Source organism: Schistocerca serialis, chromosome 1, assembly GCF_023864345.2.
Source record: "Schistocerca serialis cubense isolate TAMUIC-IGC-003099 chromosome 1, iqSchSeri2.2, whole genome shotgun sequence".
In the NCBI taxonomy this organism is placed as follows: domain Eukaryota; kingdom Metazoa; phylum Arthropoda; class Insecta; order Orthoptera; family Acrididae; genus Schistocerca; species Schistocerca serialis.
This window is the reverse complement of record NC_064638.1, coordinates 960505377-960528057: the sequence shown is the minus strand read 5'-3', so window position 1 is coordinate 960528057 and position 22681 is coordinate 960505377.

Below are 22681 nucleotides of genomic sequence, written 5' to 3'. Positions count from 1 at the left end.
AAAGTTTAATTCTAAAGTATATTGAGGCCAAAAGTGAAAATGAAAAATATATGATTCTTCTTTGTGGCCAGATATTCAAAGGAAGTAATTTTGTGAAATAAAACTGAGCCAATTTGTGAGCTTTGAGCATTTATTGATAATTGTGGAGTGTTATGTGAATGTTAGCATGTGTGCAGTAATGATTCCTTCTGTGGAATAATGTTGTATTCTGTCTATTGGTCATGTTGTACTTATTCCTACAACATTATTGGCAATGATTGTTTTCCTGTTCCTTGCAAAAATTTCTACTATGATTGGTCCTCTGTTTACTCCCACAATGGTTGGTTGGTGGTGTTACAGAGGAAATTTTATGCAGTTTGACTGAACAGCAAGAATCATTAACCATGGTGTTGCATCACCAATCACCAGGACTGGAAAACCTTTCATAAATATGGCCAACAATATATCAAGTCCTATGTCAGCTCAGGCCTTTTCAGGATCTGTCTTCTTTAATGTTTGACCAAAAGTGTGAAATTCTTTCAAAATACTACTGTAAGTGCACCCATGTAATTGCATCATAGGTTGAGTTTTAGCATTGTAGGAATCAACTGCATCAGTCCTATCGAGCATGGGGCTGAACTCCATGAGTTAAGTCATTGTTGTCATCTTGTGTCTGATGTGCATAAAGAGTCGTGTGTTGATCAGATGGTGAGAGATGCAATCATTCATTAGCTCAAGTTTGTGAGGTATGATATTGTGCCCTCCAGTGTGAAAATCCATCCCTCTCTGAGCTTCCAGCTATTGTATGGTCATTTGAGGTGTCAAAAGCTTCATGTTACCAAAATGAGTCATCATGTGAGGCATCATCAATCCAAACTTCTCCTCCACACTGAGCTTCAGATAGTTTGCAGGGGGAAGATATGGTTGCAGTGTTTCACACATCGTATTGTGTATTAAACCAGGGACCTAGAAATTATGGAGAGGTTTCATCCTGGCATAGCCCTCAGTGGCTCACAACCCCACAACAGGCCATATCAGTCCAGCCACCCCACCATACCTTACACTGAACCCAGGGTTATTGTGCAGTTTGGCACCTAGTGGGCTCACCCCCCACTACCCCAGGGAATGTCTCACTCCAGACGAGTGTAACCCCAAATGTTTGTGTGGTAGAGTAATGATGGTGTAAGTATATGTGGAGACAGTGTTTGCACAGAAATTGCCATTATGGTGTAACTGAGGCAGAATAAAATGAAACAGCCCACATTTATGGAGGTAGATGGAAAACCACCTTAAAAACCCTACACAAGCTGGCCGGCACACCAGACCTCGACACTAATCTGCTGGGCTATTTCTGTTGCACCAAACAAGGTTTTCATTGATGATATGGTTTTTTGTAATGTTCTACCATTACGAGTGGATACAGGAGCTGTGATAACCTTATTACTTATATGGACTTGGGCTCCACTCCACTTCTCCCTGTGTCATGAAAGTTAGTAATTTACAATAAACAGAATATTCCTATCCTCCGCCAATTCTCTGACCCAGTAACTACAAGTCAGTAGTCTGGTCACTTACATTTCATGTTGTAGGTAACTCACGTATGGAGAATCTTTTTGCACTAGATACTTTGAAGTTGTTTGGTTTTTACCATTATAGATGAAGTGAATTTAATGTCTGAACAAGCACTATATACATAGTTACATGCATTTTGTTCTGAGATTTCACCTCTGTTCTCTCCTAGAATGGGGTGTGCCAAAAAATTTCAAGTACACATTACCATGAAACCTTCTGCTCAGCATCATTTTTCTTCTTGTCCTGTCCAGTTCCAGTGTCACTCAGGCAACAAGTCAAAGATGAATGTGATTGTCTCATGGAATCTGGCATTGTTTGGCCTATCGCATCATGTGAATAGTCTACCCACTTAATTATAGTAAGGAAAGCATCAGTCTGCTAACACTTCTGTGGTGATTTTAGAGTTTCTGTGAATGCATAATTTATAGTGGATACATACGCAATACCACAGCTGCATGAACCCTTTGCAAAGTTGTTGCATAGACAATATTTCTCAAAAATTGAGTTGTTGGATGCCTATTTTCAACTCCCTTTAGATACAGAGTCACAGCATATGTTAGTTGTCAATAGCCCTTTTGGCCTGTACCAATATCTGCGGTTGCCTTTTGGAGTCGTCAGCGCGACCTCTATTTTTCAATGATTTTTGGAACAACTTACAATGTCTGTACTGGGTAGTGCAAATTATTTGGATGGCATTGTTGTTTCTGGTGCCTCCACTGAGGAACATTTACAAAATCTCTGTACTCTTTCTTCCTGTCCTGCAAGTGGCCAGGTTGGTTTGTAATTTAGAAAAATGTCAATTTCTTTAACCTACTATCAATGTGTTTTTGCTATAGTATCACTTCCATGCCCTATGTAAGTCACAGAATTTCAGGTTTTTCTAGCCAGAGTAACCTACTACCATAAATTTGTGCCTGGGGCAGCAACGTCATGCAGCCATTACATGTGTTGCTGCTCAAAGGGACTCAGTTTCATAGGTTGCTGACTTGTGAAACCATGTTTTTTACCCTTAAGATCATGCCCAGCTTAGTGATGTACCAACCAGACCTCCACTTCATCCTTGAGACAGATCCTTCACAGTACAGGTTAGGGCAGTATTGGTTCATCGATATCCTGATGGTTTTAAATGGCCTGTTGCTTATGCTTAAAAGCAGCTGACTCCTGCTCAGGCAAGTTACTTTCAGATAGGAAAAGAGTCTTTGGCCACTGTATATGCTGTGAACAAATTCCAAGTTTTTCTCTGTGGTACCAAATTCCACCTGGCCACTGATCACAAACTGTTGGTTTTCTTATTCAGTTCTTCTGTTTCATTACCAGATAAATCAGCACATAACATTCACTGTTGGGCTCTTTCCCTTTCATGTCACTACTACAAGATTAATTACTGTCCCACGAATCAACAAAATAATGCTGATGCTTTGTCCCACCTTCCACCCAGTCCAGAACCAAGATCTGATGAGGAGGCATTAATTTGTTTCCACATTGATGTATCCACAGAGCAGAGAGCTAATGATTTTCCTGTAACTAGCACATGGATTGCAAAGGCTGTAGCTTTGGATCTCATTTTGCGGAAGGTCATAACATTCATTCAACATGGTTGGCTGGATTCACCACCTTCTCATGCATCAGACCCCATCAGTAACTATTACATCTTTCAACACTGATTCTCTGTTGTGGATGGCATTCTGCTTTTAACATAGATCATGTGGCTTCTCAGGTAGTGATTGCCTCAGGTCTTCATTTGGAGGTTATTCATTTATTACATGGACTGATGACCATAGATGTTAAGTCCCATAGTGCTCAGAGCCATCCAGAGCCATTTATTACATATAGATCACTGGGGTGTGTCATGCATAGACGCATTGGCCTGTGAACCCATATTTTGGCTCAGATTGGATTGTGACATTACCTCGCTCATTGCCACCTGTTCACAGTGTGCAATGAACCAAGCAGCTCAACAGGCATCATTGTCTCTTTGGCTGATGCTGTCACATGCTTGGGGCTGTATACATGTGTATTTCACTAGCAGTGATTGGCTGTTGGTCATTGATGTATATTCTCATTTTCCATATGTCATTCATTGTGTCTCAACATCCACAGCTGCCACTGTCACAGACTTGCCCAAAATCTTCTCACTTGAAGCTCTGCCCATGACATTAGTGTCCAATAATGGTCCACAATTTTCATCAGAAGAGTATACAGCATTTTGTGATTCCTGTGGTATTTGTCATATCCTTATCCCATCATTCCACCCACAATCTATTGGTGAAGTGGAAAACATAGTGCAAATGTTAGAAACTTGGATAAAAAGTATGTTGCCAATTCTTCATTCAATGTTGCCTTAGATGGGCTTCCCTCCTCACACTGTTTCACGCAATTCAGTGAGAAGAGCCCGGTGCAACTGCTTCACAGTTGTCAGTCAAGGTCACTGCTACACCTCCTGCCCCCTCCACCAAGACATCAGCCCCAGTAGCTGCTGTGCCTCTTCCATCTGGGTGTGGCTGTTTGGGAGCATGGTTTTGGATGTCACAGTAAATGAATTTCAGCTCCCATTGCCAGATGCTAGGGGCGGCATCTCTGAGCAATCTGCATGGAGGACAGCCTCTGCTCAAGGTATAATGATCACTTTCACCTTTGCGTGGAAGGTTGGGTGCCACCTGATGTCACAATGTTACCTCTGAGCCCATCCACACTGGGCTTCATGTCACCTTCTGGTGTCAGTTTTCCATTCCTGCACAGGTGATTTATTTATTTTATTTATTTTTTTATTTATTTATTTCTTGTTCCATAGATCCAGTTAGAGTCAATCACAAGGATATGGAACGTGTCAAATTGTACAGGTTTCGATTTAAACTTACAATAAATACAAGGGCAATTCAATGCCAAATTGTACATAGTTTAAGTAACACATACCATAAATACAGTAACAGATACAATGTCAGCTAGATAACATAGCAACCATTTAACAGAAAAAGGTTTTTCAAGTAAAGGTTAAAGATAAGAGCACAAAGTTAAATCAGATATTAGGCCTGCAAGAGTAAATACAGGTACAGCCAATTTGTTGTTACAAAAAGTGTGCTAATGCCCAAATGCACAATAAAATCAATTGAACTACTTCTAGACACAATAAGTTTAGTGATGGTATACATTTTCTTTCAGATATTCATCCACAGTATAATAAGATTTCTCTGTCAGGTAATCTTTGAGAACTTGTTTAAATTTTGGCAGTTCTGTATGAACACATTTGATATGTAGTGGTAGAGCATTGAACAGCTTAATGCTGGAGTAGTAAACTCCTTTTTGTACCAGAGTGAGACGTTTCATTTCGAAATGTAGATTGTTTTTGTTTCTGGTGTTATAACCATGGAATTTACTGTTGTCTTGGCAGATAGAATAATTTTTGCACACAAAGGTCAGCAAGGAAAAAATATACTGTGAGGCAGTTGTTAGCATACTTGTCTTCCGAAACAAGTGCCAGCAAGAGTGTCTTCGATGGACCCCACACATTATTCTGATTGCTTTGTTTTGGATGGTGAAAACTTTTTTTGCAATTGGTTGGTTCCCCCATAATATGATAGCATATGACATCAATGAGTGGAAGTAGCCAAAGCAGGCAACCTTAATGGTGTCAACTTCAGCCACTGAAGAAATTACCCATAACGCAAATGTTGCCGAGCAAACTTTTTTTACATAGATAAAGAATGTGAACTGACCAATTACATTTACTGTCTATGTAAACACCCAGGAATTTTGTATCTTCAACTTTCTGTATTGGTTGATCTCTACATTTTATGTTAATTTCATCAGGATTACTTTGTGATGTATGGAACCTCATATAATGAGTTTTATCTGCATTGAGTGAGAGACCATTTGAGGAGAACCAATTTAAGATGTCATTAAAAACAGTATTTGTAGTTTGTTCAAAATCATGATCAATCAAATCGTCAATTAGAATTGTGGTATCATCAGCAAACAGAGTAAATTTGCTGTTTGTCTCAGAACAAAGAGGAAGATCATTAATAAAGATGAGGAAAAGCAGTGGGCCCAAAACGGAGCCTTGATGCACACCACACATTATCGTGCCCCATTCAGACGAGGCAGGTTCTCCAGAAAAGCCATTTAGCATTACAGTCTACTTCCAATCCTGTAGATATGATTGTAGCCACAAGCCAACAGTACCACCTAAACCATAGTATTCTGCCTTTTTCAAAAGAATTTGGTGGTTTACACAGTCAAAGGCTTTCGTAAGATCACAAAAAATACCCACTGGAGACATTTTTTTGTTAATGGCTTCCAAAACTTGGTTGCTGAAAGAGAATATTTCCTGTTCAGTACAAAGACTGGCATGAAAACCAAACTGATTTTTGCTTAAGATACTGTGGAAGTTGAGATGGTCTACAATCCTCCTGTGCATGAGTTTTTCTAGAATTTTCGAGAAGGTAGTTAATAAGGATATTGGTCTATAGTTTGTAACAATACTTTTATCACCTTCTTTAAAGAGAGGAATAACTACAGCCAACTTTAGTCTGTCAGGGACAATCCCATCTTGTAGGGATGCATTGTATATGTTGCATAAGATGGGACTAACAAATTTATAACAGTGTTTCAGTATTTTACTAGATTATTGTCCACACCAGCAGAATTTTTATTTTTTGATGATCTAATTACTCTTATGACTTCGCTTACAGTAACTGGAGGTAAGGATAACTGTGGGATTCTGTTGCTAATAGCTTTCTGCAGGAGGGACAATGATTCTTCCATAGAACCATTACAGCCTGTCTTCTCTGCTGCTCTCAAAAAGTGGTTATTAAATATTTCTGCAACCAACTCATGTTTCTTTATGATACTGTCCCCTGTTTTAATCTCTACCTGAGACATGTTCCCTGTTGTCCTGCCAGTTTCCCTTTTTATTACATTCCATATAGTTTTAATTTTATTTTCTGAGCTTTCAATTTCTGATTTTATGCACATACTTTTAGATTTATTTATAACCTTCTTGAGAATGATACAGTAAAGTTTGTAGTGTTGTCATATCTTTGGATCATTAGAAGTCCTGAGAGAACTGTATAACATCCTCTTTTGTTCTACAAGATGTTATTATCCCTGTAGTGATCCAAGACTTCTTGGCTTTGCCTATATGACTATTTCTAGCTACTTTTTTGGGAAAGATGAACTCAAATACAGACATGAATTCATTTACAAAGAATTGTACTTTTTGTTTACATCTGTTTCCCTATAAACTGGGCTCCAATCTATCTCTTTTAGGCTGTCATTGAATTTTTTAAGGCCCTGTTCATTTATTATCCTAAAAGATTTCCAAGAATGCTCGGAACTGTTGCACACACTGATGTAACTGAGCCTAAGCAATTGACCACCATGATCAGAAAGGCCAAGGATTGGATGTACAGTGATCTCATTGCATTTAGACTTATCTATAAATATATTATCTATCAGACTTTTACTGTTAACAGTAACTCTAGTTGGGAAATCTACTATTGCCATCACATTATAAGACTCCATTAAATGTACTAAATCAGCTTTGCTATTGCTCTCATTTAGGAAATCAACATTAAAGTCACCAGTAATTAGGAAGTTCTTTGACTATGAGTACAGTGTGGATAGTAAAGAATCTAAGTGCTTAAGAAATACATTCAAATTCCCTGAGGGAGATCTATACAGTGCTAACACTACAGTCGTGAAGTCATTTACAGTAATCTCAACACCACATACTTCAATTTGTTGCTCTATACAATGGCTCTTTAAATCCAATGCATTGTAAGATATGTTGTTTTTTACATAAATTACCACTCCACCTTTTTCCATGATGGTTCTAGAGTAATGCATTGCCTGACAGTAACCACTTAGCTGTAACCTTTCAATATCTTTCACACGATGTTCACTAAAACATAATACATCAGTATCTTTTATTCCTTGTGGTTCCTCTAACAGAACAGTAATGTCATTTACTTTATTACCAAGTCCTCCCACATTTTGGTGAAAAATCGTCATTTCTTTGGGATTAAAGACAGATGTAAACTTTTGCCTAAAAAATTATCTGTAGCTACAGACACAGTACGTTCATTACTAACAATTTCCTGAAACATTTGAGTTTGAAACCGAGTCTGACTTGATGGCTGGAGCCATTTAAGTGTGATTTGTTCCAACTTTGGGGTACATTTGTGGACTTCTTCCAATATTTTTGTTTTTAAGAGGGTACCTAATGTTTTTTTTCCTGATCTGTTCAGGTGCATACCGTGTCTTGTAAATAATTCTCGTCCAAAACTGCTTATATATACAACACAGGTATTGTTAAAATGCTTACACAACTTTGCTAACTTAGAGTTCATTTGTGAGATAGCCTCATTTACACAGGACTGTGGGATTAAGTCATGTCTCTTTGGAATGTTCACAACAAATACCTTAGACTGACAAAGCGCCGATATTTTCCTCCTGAGCGACTGTATGACATCATTCCCTTCGTTGCAGGCAACGTTGTTTGAGCCACCTATTAAGATCACACACTTGTTTTTTACTTTTTAAGGATCACATCGCGCTACAACTTCTTGAAGTTTAGCCCCTGGCTTCACAATTCCACAAATGTCAGCATCTATCCTTGGTGGCTGAAGCAGCACTTCCTCTATTGCTTCCAACACCATCATCAGGGATTCTGTCACCCATTGCTGAACAACTGGCAGGTGCTCAAGGTTGACGTGGAAACAGCCCTGGAGTCGCCAGTATTGCAAAATGGTTTGACACAGGAAGGTGGACACAGAATGTGTCCATGTTCAATGCACTTCAGACTATGTTCCCATTGCAGCATGCCACCTTAGCCAGAGCCCAGTGGGCAAGGAGGGCAGCATGGACGTCTAAAAAATCTGAGATCTCCCAAAGAGATAAGGAATGCAGTGATGCATGTGTGTACTTTCAAAGGGGCACGCTAGGCTTGAGGCTAGTCAAGCTATGTTCAGTCTCAGTTCTCTATGTGTGTTGCTACCATTATTTGTGTATGTAATTGGTTCCTGCTGAATGTTACTTAAATACTGTGTTCAAATGGTTAATACTTCTGTGGAATAAAGTTGTGTCCAGTCTACCAGCTGTGTTGTACTTATACCTAATTATAAAAATGTGACAAACAAATTTCTTAAACAACCATGTACAAATATTGATTATCAAGTGAAGAAAGTAAATAATTGATTTATTCACATTTGTGAGATAGTAGAAAGCACCTGACATATATATAGCTAAATGAGCTGATGGGGGACCATAAACTGGCTACAAATGAAAAACTAAACTGTGCTTAATTTTGAGAGAGTGTTTTTATTTGCAAGAAAATCATTACATTTAGTTCCCTACATGAAGAGGAAGCAGTGAGCTGGTTTTTATAGGCAAATTGTTCAGGAAAGTAGGAAAGGCAGTTACAAGTGAAAGCACAGATTGTGGTTTGCATCATTAGCCTCAAGATAGACTGTAGCTCTCGGGTTTGGAGTCATGCTGAATACTTAAGCTATAGGCTTCATTAATTTTGTCACAAACTTGGGTATAAATTTTTTGACCTGTACTGTCAGCCCAAAAATGGTTGAGCCCTGCTTGTATGTATGCTATTTACGTGAAGGGTTTTTAGTATAAGGGTACCCATCTGTACAATGAATGAGTTGTTAGATGTAGCACAAACAAGAGTGTTGTCCAGGTCACTTGCAGTGTGGAAACTCTGCTTCAAGATGCAGCAAAATGAAATGCATCACATGTTAGATGGTAATTAAATTGCTCTGGAAGGGAACTCCACTCTAGTCAGGAATAAAATTAATTTTTCACAGCAATACTAAGAGTCACTTCAAAAGTTGAAATATGGAGAAATGGGGAAGGAAATGCGTGTTTGTGTCCTTCTGTTAGTCTGTTAACACTCTAACCACAGATGATTCTCTAATATTTATGTACAAAATTATGGGACATTTTATATGATAATTAGAATAGTTGTACTGACAAAATCACAGGAACCAACAAGAACCCCAAAACTTAGTTCAGAGTTGACTTTAAATTGACATTTAATATAAATAATGCAGGAAACATGAAATCAAATTCAACATTATAAAATCAGAATAAACTTATTGTTAAATTTTCTGTGTGCTGTATATGTTAAAGCTAGGTTGAATACTCAAGCTTGGGTATATGGTTACAAAACTGCTGCCACAAGAAGGTGTAGGTGAAAGTATGTGAGTGAGAATGGAGAATGTGTAAAACATGACTGCCAAACTTTTGTAAGGGAAAATAGTGACCATAAATGTTCCAGAGTCACAGATCAATATTTGACAAGAAAATTGTGACTTCTGACATTTAAACAGAGGAGGAATTATGTCCAACACAATAACTGCATTCCCTCTGAAACTTTATAGGAAGAGCTGAATGCACCCAAACAGTCTGCCTGCAGCTGGAGGGTTAACTGTTAGGAGGGACATTGCCCCAAAACTAATCAATGACTACAGTTTTGTTTATATGCTTGTGGATTGCTTAATCCATGCACTATATGATCATTCTCCTACCCCCACCAACTGTAATAAGTTAAAACTGGGCTTCCCTGCTAACCTAGCTGCTATTTCTCTGAGACACTCCATCACCTGCCTAACGCTGGAGCTCCAAATAAAGAATACCTAAATGTACTCAATAACCTCCATTGTTGTATTATCATCATAAGGTTTCCATCAGTCCTATTAATTCATGTCATCCATTCTTTGATGCTGTCTTGTGTCCTGCATCTCTCTCTCTCTCTCTCTCTGTTTTTGACCAATCATATATATTCTGTTTTCTTACTCTTCTTTCTTAAGGACCTGTGTTAAACAGCTCTCATGTGTATGGTTGTGAAGTACTTTTAAGTTACACTTTAAAACCAGTCACTGCTTCTGTGATATCAGCACGTTTGCCACCAACCCAATCAGATAGAGCAACTCTGTCCAGATTTACATTATGTAATTAATAAATTGTTCAATGTTATATGATAATACAATTGCTCATCTCCCACATATCATTGCCTTTATCACTTTCCTGGTATACCCAAATACAAAACACTAGGCAATGTTATCCAATATGCAAGACACACATTTTGGTATTGCTGTGGCCTCCAGTCCAAATAAAAGTCTGATACAGCTCTTCATGCAGTATGATCTGTTCAAGGGGCTTAATATTGGTGTAACTGTTGTAGTCTGCATGTATTTGAATTTGCTTATTGTAGTTGTGGGAGTGACAAGTCAATCGTCGACAAGACACTGAAACATTCTCTTTGCGAGCGAGGTTCTTTACAAGAAAATCCAGTGTTTGTTTCCTGCATTAATGTATGTATGTATTGTGTTTGTGCGGCACAATAAAAGTGGTCATTAACAGTATAAAATCCACACAAGTGTTTTCCTTTATGTTGTGAAATTACTCCTACATAAGTGGTGGCCCTGTAACTAAGCAGTGTGATAGTAGACAAGTTTCTTCAGATAGTTACCGAGACGTCTCGTATCGACATGTCGTCTGCACAGAACCTCTTCTGCGACATTAACAGCGTCATCCAGAATATCAAGAAGAAGCTCAATACTATGCAGCAAAACCCTCAGTTCACAGTGCCACGTATTCCTACATCTCAAACCGACTTCATCCATGACGTTACGTTTCCAACTGTGCCGTGTGAGCCAGCGGGTCCCGTGCTGCCGCCACAGGATATTGCCTCTACAAATTCGAACCCCACCTTTCGTTTCCAAATGTCCGGAAATTTGGTTCACTATTATGGAGAACATTTTCGTGCTGCAACAAATAGTCAATGATTTTGAACAGTTCACGCTAGTGATACGCAACCTGGATCAACGTGCGTTGTCAGTGATATCGGATATAATTATGCAACCCCCACCACAACAAGCCTACGCCATGTTGTACAAAACCTGTGGACCAGCAGATAACACAGCTCCTGTACCATGAGAAACGCGGTGACAGGTCACCTTCAGACTTTTACCGGCATTTATGTGCTATGGTGGACCCTTCCGTGCTCTCAGACACATTACTTGTGCACATATGGCAACAGCAGTTACCTCCGCAGGTGTGCTTAACCTTAATTGCTTACGAGGGCCGGCCATTAAGTGAGTTGCTTTAAGTGGCCGATAGAGTGCACTCCCTGCTCGACTTGCGCGCCACTGTTGCTGCCGCTGCAATCACCTTGGTCAATGACACCAGCCAAGCATGGCTAGAGCCAATTGATGCAGCGCCTCCAGCTTGTGCTGTCATGACAGCATGACGAATGCCGGATGCGACCGAAGATTTCTGATCTCTCTGCACTGCCATCAATCAGCTGACCGCCCAGCTGTAGCAGCTAGAGCCACGCGACATTGTGGCAGCTGACACACACATGCATCGTCGCCAGCTGACGAGCCCGCTGCGTCATGCAAACAATGGCACCGGTTATTGCTGGTTCCACCAGCGTTTTGGTGTGCGAGCTAAGAAGTGTAAGGCGACGTGTTTGCACCCAAATGCATCCCATGGCCTGCTTTAGGTGCAACCGACCGTGGTAACAAGCAACTGTGCCTAAACTCACGGACGCATGGAAGGAGAACACCCCCATTTCAGCACGAGCCTACGTTATGCGGATTGACTTCTCCTACAGCTGTAAGTTATGGAGCTTCACAAAGACTTTTTGTTCCTGATCGCTTTACAGGATGGATGTTCTTGGTTGACACTGGCTCAGATGTCAGCACTCTGCCTGTCAATTTCTTCCCTTCAGACAAATGCGCCGAAGAGACCACTTTGAAAGCAGTCAATGATTCAGTCATCCACACACATGGACAGAGAACACTGGCAGTGGACATTGGGCTACCAGAAAAATGCAACTGGACCTTCGTTATGGCTGATATCGACCAACCTATATTAGGTGCTGATTTCCTGGCAAAACATTGTCTGTGGATTTATGCAAGTCACAACTCATCCATTCTTCCAATGGATGGGTTATACCGGGACCTCTCATGCATGCCAAAGGGCAGATAACCTCAGTGTACCCACCTGGGAGGACACCATAGCAACGAAGGAGTCTGACCTGCAGATGGCTCAAATGACATCAAAACAGTTGATGACACAACAACAGGCTCCTGCTGTTTCAACCGCAAAGGCAATACCCAAGCCACAACATGGAACAAGAAAGAGCAGGGTGAAGCATGAGACAGTGCAACACATCCGTACAACTCCAGGCCCTCCAGTCTCCTCACGTGTCTGCAGGCTTGCACCTGATCGCTTGCGGGAAACCAAGACCATTTTCAACGAGATGCTACAGGAAGGAACTATACAGCCATCCAACAGTCCGTGGTCCTCTCCTCCGCACCTCGCCTGTAAAAAGAATGGGTCATGGCGCCCGTGCGGCGATTATCGAGCTTTGAATGCCCGAACTGTTCCAGACAGATACCCTGTCCCACATATACAGGATTTGACCCATTCACTGGCCGGGGCAACCATATTCAGTGTTTTGGATGGCTGTAAGGCTTATAATCAGATCCCAATGGCAGAGCAGGACATACCAAAGACTGCAGTGACAATCCCATTCGGGCTGTTTGAATTTTTGGTGATGCCATTCGGGCTGAAAAATGCTGCCCAATCATGGCAACGGTTTCTAGACAGCATGCTAAGAGGGCTGCCATATTGTTTCGCCTATTTAGACGATATTCTGGTGATTTTGGGGAATGTTTCTGACCATCAGAAACACGTAAACGAGGTGAAAAGCAGGTTTAGTGCTCATGGAATAACACTTAACAAGGGAAAGTGTATGTTTGGGGAACTCGTGGTAACCTTCCTGGGTTATAAAGTGTCAGCTCAGGGCATTTTCCCACTGCCAGAGAAGCTGGAGTTGTTGCGGACCCTACCACAGCTTCAAAACTACCATGATCTCTGATGATTCCTAGGAATGATAAATTTCTATTATCACCACCTCCCCGGAACAGCTGCAATCCAGATGCCACTGAACAATGCCTTGGCCAGACACAACAAAATTGGCAAGCGCCCACTCCAATGGACACCCGAGATGGACTCTGCTTTCAAGGCACTGCGAAACAGCCTTCACAACACAGTGGGGCTTGCACACCCTGCACCAGGAGCTCAGCTAGTCCTAGTAGTGGACGCAAGCCAAGTTGCAATCAGTGCAGCACTGCACCAGAGAGTGAAGGGTCATTGGCAACCACTAAGTTTTTCTCATACAAACTACAGATTAGTCAAACTCGTTGGAGTGCATATGTCAGAGAACTCCTCGCAATGTATGAAAGTGTCAGGCACTTCCGCCCTTTCGTTGAGGGCGGGCAATTCACCATATACACCGACCATAAACCTCTCATGGCAGCTTTCTACAAAATCAGTGATTCATGTTCCCCCCGCCAAGCCCGCCATATAGAGTTTATATGCCAGTTTTCGTCAGGCGTGCGTCACATCCATGGTGCCAACAACATTGTGGCAGACTGTTTCTCATGTATTAATGGGTAAGTCCAATGTTGGATTATTCTGAACTGGCAAGGGCACAGGCTTCAGATCCACAGCTGCAATCCTTGTTGGTGGACCCGTCAACTGGCCTACATTTACAACTTGTGGACGCCCCCTGTAACCCATTTAAGGTTAGACCCTGCCCATACATCACCCCCCCCCAGTTCCGACAAAAGGTATTTGACAGCATTCACAACCTGGCAACCCAGGAACCAATGCCTCAGTGAAGTTAGTGACAGACAATTTTGTGTGGCCTTCAATCAAGAAAGATACACGGGAGTGGGGCCGCAGCTGCTATCAGTGTCAACGTAGCAAAGTGGGACACCATGTTCATGCTCCAGTAGGACAATTCCCAACCCCAGCGGCACGTTTTGGACATGTACACATTGACTTGGATGGACCCCTCCCCCCTTCAGAAGGTTACAAGTACTTGTTTATGACAGTGGATCGTTGCACACAGTGGGCAGAGGCTACACCAATCAGGGACATTTCTGCAGAGACTAAGGCACGGGCATTCTTAGAAGCTTGGGTGGCTTGTTTTGGGTGCCCATTTTTTGTTACCACTGACCAAGGACGACAGTTCGAGTCGACACTATTCCAACAACTGTCGAAACTCTGTGGCTTCCAACGAAACCAGACAACTAGCTACCACACGGCCAGCAACAGTTTGGTGTAAATGTGGCACCGGACTTTAAAGGCTGCCCTGATGTGCCATGAGGACTCATGGACTCGAGCATTGCCATTAGTTTTGCTGGGGTTACGGACCGCATTAAAAACAGACATCAGTTGTTCCTCAGCAGAGTTGGTATATGAAGAAGCACTCCGTGGTCCAGCAGAATTCCTTGCACAAGTTCCTCTCTCAGATGACACACAACTACCCCACCTCTTGCAACAAATGAGGAAGCAGGCAGAGATGCTACGTGCAGCCCCGATGTCTCAGCACGGCACGCATCCAGTACTCATACACAAGTCCCTTGATACTTGTTCCCACATCATGCTCCACACAGACCTGGTATGTCATTCATTACAGCTGCTGTACACTGGGCCATACCAAGTGCTAGGACGGAACACACACACAATGGATATTCTCCTACAGGGAAAGTCAACCAAGGTTTCCATTGAGCGGGTAAAACCCGCTTGGACAATGATAGCACAGACTGCAGTCTCACAGACAACTTCAGACACAACTCGCAATGAACCCACACCTTCCGCAAAGCCAGACAGCTGCAACCCACCCGAGCTCCACACCAGGGGACCTAATGCAGCAGCGGAATCATCAAGCAGCACCTACACCCGCACTATCTGCACTGGGAGCAGGCCGAGAGGTGAAGTTTAAGTACCCATACTGGGTGCTCCGCGCTTCAGGGGGGGGGGGGGCTGTGTGGGAGTGACAAGTTGATGACAGAACACTGAAACATTCTCTTTGTGACTGAGGTTCTTTGGAGGAAACAACCAGTGTTCATCGTTTCCCGCATTAACGTATGTATGTATTGTGTTTGTGTTGTACAATAAAAGTGGTCATTCACAGTATAAAATCCACACAAGCGTTTTCCTTTATGTAGTGAAATTACTCCTACCTAGTCAACCCTTGGTCTCCCTTTATTGTTTAATTCCCCCACCCCCAATTTCTCTCCATTACCCAATTTCAAACTTCATTATGTCAGAGATCGTATGTCACATGATCTGTTGACTGTTAAAGAGTTAAATAAGAGGACAACCCCCATTAGTTTGTTCCATTCCTTATGAACTGAACTATGTTTGACATTGATGTTTTTTAAAAAGACAATGAAGAAAGAAGAGTCCTTTGTTATGTTAAAAAAGGAAGCTTAGTTTTGGTGTTTTAATGTGTATGTATGTTAAAATAGAAAAAATTTGCCAATACTGGTGGAGTATTTTTGTGTCATAGGTTTAGAAAATGCTAACTGAAGCTAAACAGTGTTCATGAATTTTCATGCTAAAGAAAATGGGTCGTTTTAACAACAGTAAGACAATTTGTGAAATATACAGAGATGACTGAGAACAGAAAACCATTGAGAAATTAAACTGTGAGAATCAGGTAAATGATTCTAATCAATTCTGACATGTGGACTGTAATTGAGCCTTGTGCGATAGAACTGACGGAGGTGCATCAGTTGCTGATAACAAGGCATGTACGAGTGGTGTTCAAAACAAAAGGTCTGAAACAATACTGTGGGTATAATTAAACACTTTATTCAATAGTATTCACCAGAGGCCTGCGCAAATGATCCTCTTTCATGATAAAAAGGATTACCTGTTCACAGAATTACTGCAGCTGTTACAGGAGGCATTCCTCCATTGCGTCTTACATTTCACAGTCCAAGGCACAGGATGGCACATCTGAGCTGTAGAGCGGATGCTTAGTCTGCTCCCACTCGAACTTGTCCATTACACTTTGGGCTGTTTCCTCTTGTTGGATTTGTGTAGGCTATGTAATGTATAACAGCACACGTCACTATTAATGTTTTTTCATGCTCTAGGAATTCAATATGAAAATCAGACCTGGGGCATCAAAAAATATGGTGATTATCACATTCCCTGCTGAGAGCACAGTTTTAAATTTTTTAGGAGGAGGTGACAACACTTTCTTCCATTTCATGTTATTCTGCTTTGTCTCTAGCTTGAAGTGGTGGCACCAGCGCTCATCACTAGTGATGATCCACTCTGGGAAGGTAAGGTCTGAGGTCTTCATGATATTGGAACAGGTGTTGCAATGCTAGCCCTATATGCAGTTATTTAAGTGGTTCACTGAGCTTCTTTGGAGCCCACAGTGTGCACACTCTCTGGTAACTCAAACTGTTGTGCACAGTTTTCCACACTTTTTCAACACTGGCCCCAAAAACCACTGTCAACATTTGTATTTTGACATCATTATCAGCTCTCACTCAGTTGTTCAGCTTTTTGATGAGTTCAGTTGTGATTAATTAGTTTGCTTGGCCTGGTCTCAGGTCATCATTTGAACACTTCCTCACTGTCTTTCAGATATATGGTCTCCCCTAGTATGCGGCCACAGTTCAGTGTTGAATATTGGCTGGTTTGATCCTGTCCACACTTCACTGCTCCTAACTCATTGACTTTTGTAATTTGAATGCAGTGATGTCCTAACATATCAAGTAGATTGAACACACAACTTTTTATTTCTCTCCTGTTTCACATGTCTGCATGTGTGCACAACCATGCCAGACAATGTATTAGCATCTCTAGACATCTACTACATTATCCCAAAGATGCACATGTAAATTTCAACCAGTTTGGTTGCTGCAATGTTCCATACCTTTTCATTTAGAGATTCCTTATATATCTGGTCTTTGTATAGGACTAGCAAAAACTGTACTTTTCATCTGTGATGACCAGCAAATCCATACATAAAAAGCAACTAATCCAAAAACAGTATGGGAAGATCCTAAAAAATTATACACCACAAAAGATAGCAAATGTCTCACTGTGCAAATGAGATGGAAATTATGTTTGCTAAAAATGGAGAACTATGAATCTATGAGAAATTATTTGGGACTAATAAACAAAATTGTACATGATCAAATGAGCATCAGTGACAAAATTGAAGCTGAAGATCTAGCAAAGTCTATTCTATTTGACTTTCCATAGGAGCAGAATGCAGTAGTCACATATTTGTGCTATTTATCAGGTAATGATTATAAATGTGCTTCAATTAAAAGGTGTCTGCCTGCTGAAGATGCCAGATGTCATGAATTTAGTGAAGATAAACATTGTGCAGTCATGAAAGCTATAGTGGAAAAATGCTCCTATTGGACCACAAAAAAGGTGAATATGTACCTGGTTAAAAGACACTGAATGAAAAGCACGGTACCAGCTACCTCAATCTACCTTACTTAGTGTGAAATTCTTATAAAAAATTCTTAAAATTATTTAGGGTGTACTCATCCATCTGCTTTTTATCTGCTGCTGCCACAAGCACTGTCTTCCTTCAAGTCCACTGTAATTTGGGTTTTACACCAAGAATGAGCAATACAAACATTGCAGTTCAGAAACTTTATTCTATAGCACTTCATAATTATTATGTTACTCTGACAAAACTCAAAAATACTGGCATGCTTGCAACACTGACATACATCTCACTTAAGCATTTACATGCTTCTAGCACAACATCTCATAAGACACTGCCAACCAATGCCAACATGGCTACCCCTTTGTAGATAAATGCGAACAATCCTCGGTATTGTTATAAAGGTTTTTTTAATAAAATTACAATTAAAACTGTTGCCTCAAAATTAATGACATATTTCAACAGTTCCACTGGCTCTAGTAGAGCAATTACATATATCAATGTTCAAGCATTTAACATTTTGGGAGTGTGTAAATACTCAAATATGAAATATTAACAATACTTTTACTATTTTATAAGATTCAAAAGATGCATGGACTGGAAAATGCTCCTACCAATATATATGCTTCCAAGTCTCCCATTGAAGGCAACAAAATAAGTCTTTTATTTATTATTGACAAAACACCTAAAGAACTGCCTATGATTACATGCCACTTATAACATTTTCGCTAATTACATTTTAATTTTCCAATAAATTTTGATTCTTTCAGTTGGTTTTTCATTTAAATACCACAGACTTTAATTTAGATACTGTTTTGACACAAATCCATCTCAGTTTCAAAGAAATGATGTTGACCAATATACTCTATCAATTGTTTCAGATTTCACCTAATTACATTAGTCCTAAATATTTCTACCAATTACTGTACATAAATACTTCAATACAATTATAATTTAGTAACCGGTTTCATTGTAACAATTTATAAGTATAGGTTTATTTATACTGCTGCCTTTTGTTTACATCAGTGATTCCAGGTTACTTCAAATTGGATAAAAAAATATGTGTTTTAAATGGGTTTCTACAGACTTGTAGTGATGGATGTAGAATGTTACTTAACTTACATTACTTCTGCCTGGTCCATTAATGAATGAATGCAATATTTTTTTCATGCTTCACAAAATTTATTCACATTAATTGACATCCGAAATGCACACTCATCATTGAAGCAAAACATGGGCAGACTTCACTGATCTCTTTGACTTCCAAAATTAACTTCAAAAACTGATCCCTTGCAGCATTGCTGCATTGCTTTCTATAGAATTTTAACAACAGCTTCCAAAATAAAGCATTATTAATTATGTACAATTTTTATGTTGCAATTAAAATATACAAAACGTAAAGAAACTGATGTTACAGCCGAATAAGGTTTCAAATACAATATTGCTTGACAATATTTCATATTAATATCTTTAGTTTTCCATAAGAAAATCATTCTGAACTTTAATTACAATAATGTCTCTTGTATTATTTTAGATACATAATTAATTACAGTGTGGATTTGGTTAGTAACATTTAATGGTGGTCCAGTGCTCATACTTTATATGATTATATATATATAATGCACAAATATGGCATCAAATTCTGGAAATTAGAAAACTGTGAGATGTAAACAATTGGAGAGTTAATTAGACATGTAATTACAAAGAATATTAATTGCAGAGGAAGACTTGCTATCATCTCCAATACTAGGCACTCTACAACATCTTTACAGTGATCATCAGAATTGTTGACAAGTACACCAGTACAAGTATTATTACTTAAGTGCTTAATAGTGATAGATTCTCCCTCCATTAATTTACTTAATCCAAACTCATGAAGATTACCATCAGAACCAACAATTTGTTTGCAAACTTATAGTCTACACTGATTATACAGACTTGAGATAGTTTACTCCTCTAATAGAGCCTCTTCAACATTCTTACACATGCTATTGCTGCTATCTTCAACACTTTCACTGATACTTTTCCAGAATTTACTGTAAAACTGTAATTTGCTAATCTGATGTGCTCTTCTTACATTAGTTCTGTGATTTCCACTCCAGTATCTTTGATTACTCTGTCTTATGTAATTATTTTTGATGTTTCTAGTCTGGTGGTGTTTAGCCTGATTTTGGTACTTATTCCTTGCCCCAAACTGATGGGCTTCCAATGAAGCGTCCATCAGTTTAAATTGCCTGGTCTTTATTGGTGATTATCTAGTTGCCTGTTATTTTTCTCCCAGAGTCCCTCCCTGTTGTCATGTCCTCTATTTCCATTCCCATTCCTATAGTTGATCTATCTATTATCACTTCTATTGTAACCACTATTATTATTCTGATTTTCATTGTCGCTCCTACCTTGATTCCTGCTCTGATTCCACCCCCCTAGATTGTTGATTGCCAAATCTGCCATTACTTAACCTCTCCTTTCTCTCAAAGTCTCTATCAAACTTATCTACATACCTCAAGAACCGATCTACGGAGTCATCTGGTCCGTAAATCAACTCCCACTGTACTCTTTTTGGTAATCTCCTTTTTAAGGCATTTATTTATGTCAGCCCATCAAAGATTTGTCTAAGTGTAATAATTTCCTCAATTGGTTTTCACAAAAACAATTCAAGTTACCATCTCCTTCCCTATAAAGTAGACAATTCAAAAACTCACTCTTAATCCTAGTTTGCTCAGATTCTGATCAAAAGTTATTTAATAACTTTCTTTAACATTCGTCATATGACTGTTACAATTAACATTCTGATTTGCCCATGAGATTGCTTCTCCATCCAAAAATCTCTTAACAAATTTAATTTTAACATTATCTGTCATTTCATTACTAAAATTATCTTGACAATGCTGTAAAAAATCAACACGATGAAATTTACCATCTCCTGGAAAGCATTTTAAAGGTATGCCACACCATACCCAATTAATATCGCTAACAAAATTTCTTTGGGCTACACCCGCTAGTAATTCTACAACTTTCGTACATAAATCTACAACATTATTTTTACACAAATCTATTTTTTCATCACACTTCAATTCTACATTACTTATTCAATTGAAAGTATCTGTAAGTTCTAATTCAGAGTTTGTTTTGTAAGTTTCTACTTTTCTTCTAAGATTCTCCTTGTCTGGACGACCTCTACTTTAAGTTTAGAATTTTCTATGTCTACATGCTTATCTAGTTTTTTCAATCTCTCCTCATCTTTTGACATCTCTTGTGTGAAATTAGTTTCTAATATTTCTAACCTTCCTACTACTGCTACTACCTGATTATTGAGTTCACCCTGACCTGTCTGAACAGTAATTTCTAGTGATGCCAAACAATCCTGGATTTCCCTTATCTTACTAGTATCCTGCCTAATCTGTCCCATCTGTTCCTTCACTTCTTTCATATGCTGCATTAATAAAATGAACAAATCATCTCCACCTAAACTTCCCTGTGCAATTGGAGTACTCGTGGTGACATTTTCACTGGTGCCCTCTCCACCAAAGCTTCAATCTACACTTTGATTACTATTGGATGATAGTTCACTGATACATGCTGCTAGGTCCAAAGTGTTTTCTACAGATTCACTACTAACTCCTTTTTTCTCGCTCATTTTTAAATAGTCTTTATCAGCCATACTAAATTATAAAATATAAAACTTCCCACACAAATGTTTGTCACTTTCACAAAAACACTAATTAAGAAAATAAAGTGTTACTCATTTGACAGTTGACATTGCTGTCCAAGAATTTATTCCTTTTTATCCACACCAAATTCGTTCTGTCCTTCCATAACATAAAATTTTTATAGACAATTTATGCTTGGCATTCATCTTAAATTCAGCTGAAACAGTCGCTTGTTAAACATATTTCCACATTTCAAACGTCGATCCCAGCTCAACTCCACCAAATGTAACGATTCATGTTGAATGTTAAACTTTCTTCTGCCTGGTCCATTGATGAATGAATGCAAAATGTTCATGCTTCACAAAATTTATTCACATTAATTGACATTAGACTGCACAGTCATCATGCAAACAAAACACGGACAGACTTCACTGATCTCTTTGACATCCAAAAGTAACATCAAAAACTGACCCCTTGCAGCATTGCTGCATTGCTTTATACAGAATTTTATAAACAGCTTCCAAAATAAAGCATTATTAATTTTGTACAATTTTGATGTTACAATTAAAATTTACAAAACATAAAGAAACTGATGTTACAGCCGAATAAGGTATAAAATACAATAATGAATGACAAGTTTCATGAATGACAATCTTTTATGATAATATCTTTAATTTTCCATAAGAAAATCATTCTGAACTTTAATTACAATAATGTCTCTTGCATTATTTTAGTTACATAATTAATTACAGTTTAATTTGGTTAGTAACATTTAGTCGTAGTACAGAGCTCCTGCTTTATCCAATTACATATATAAAATGCACAAATAAGGCCTCCAGTTCTGGAAATTGGAAAACTGTGAGATGCAAACAATTGGAGAATTAATTGGAAATTTAACTACAAAGAATATTAATTTGTGAGGAAGACAAAAAAATAAATGACAAATGAAAATACATCACTTGGTAATAACTTTTAAGCTGTTTCTGAAGATAGTGAGGACTTCTGTTAATGGATTTTTAGATTACAATTTTGTTAATTAGAAGCATTGATTTTTGATCCTAACATCTCTGCAGTCTCTAGTTATTTGTTGCTAAGGATTTATTACTTCAATTTCTTGATTAGTTGCTTAATTTAGTGGTTGTACATAATTTTATCAATGACAACAATCCACCGATAATTA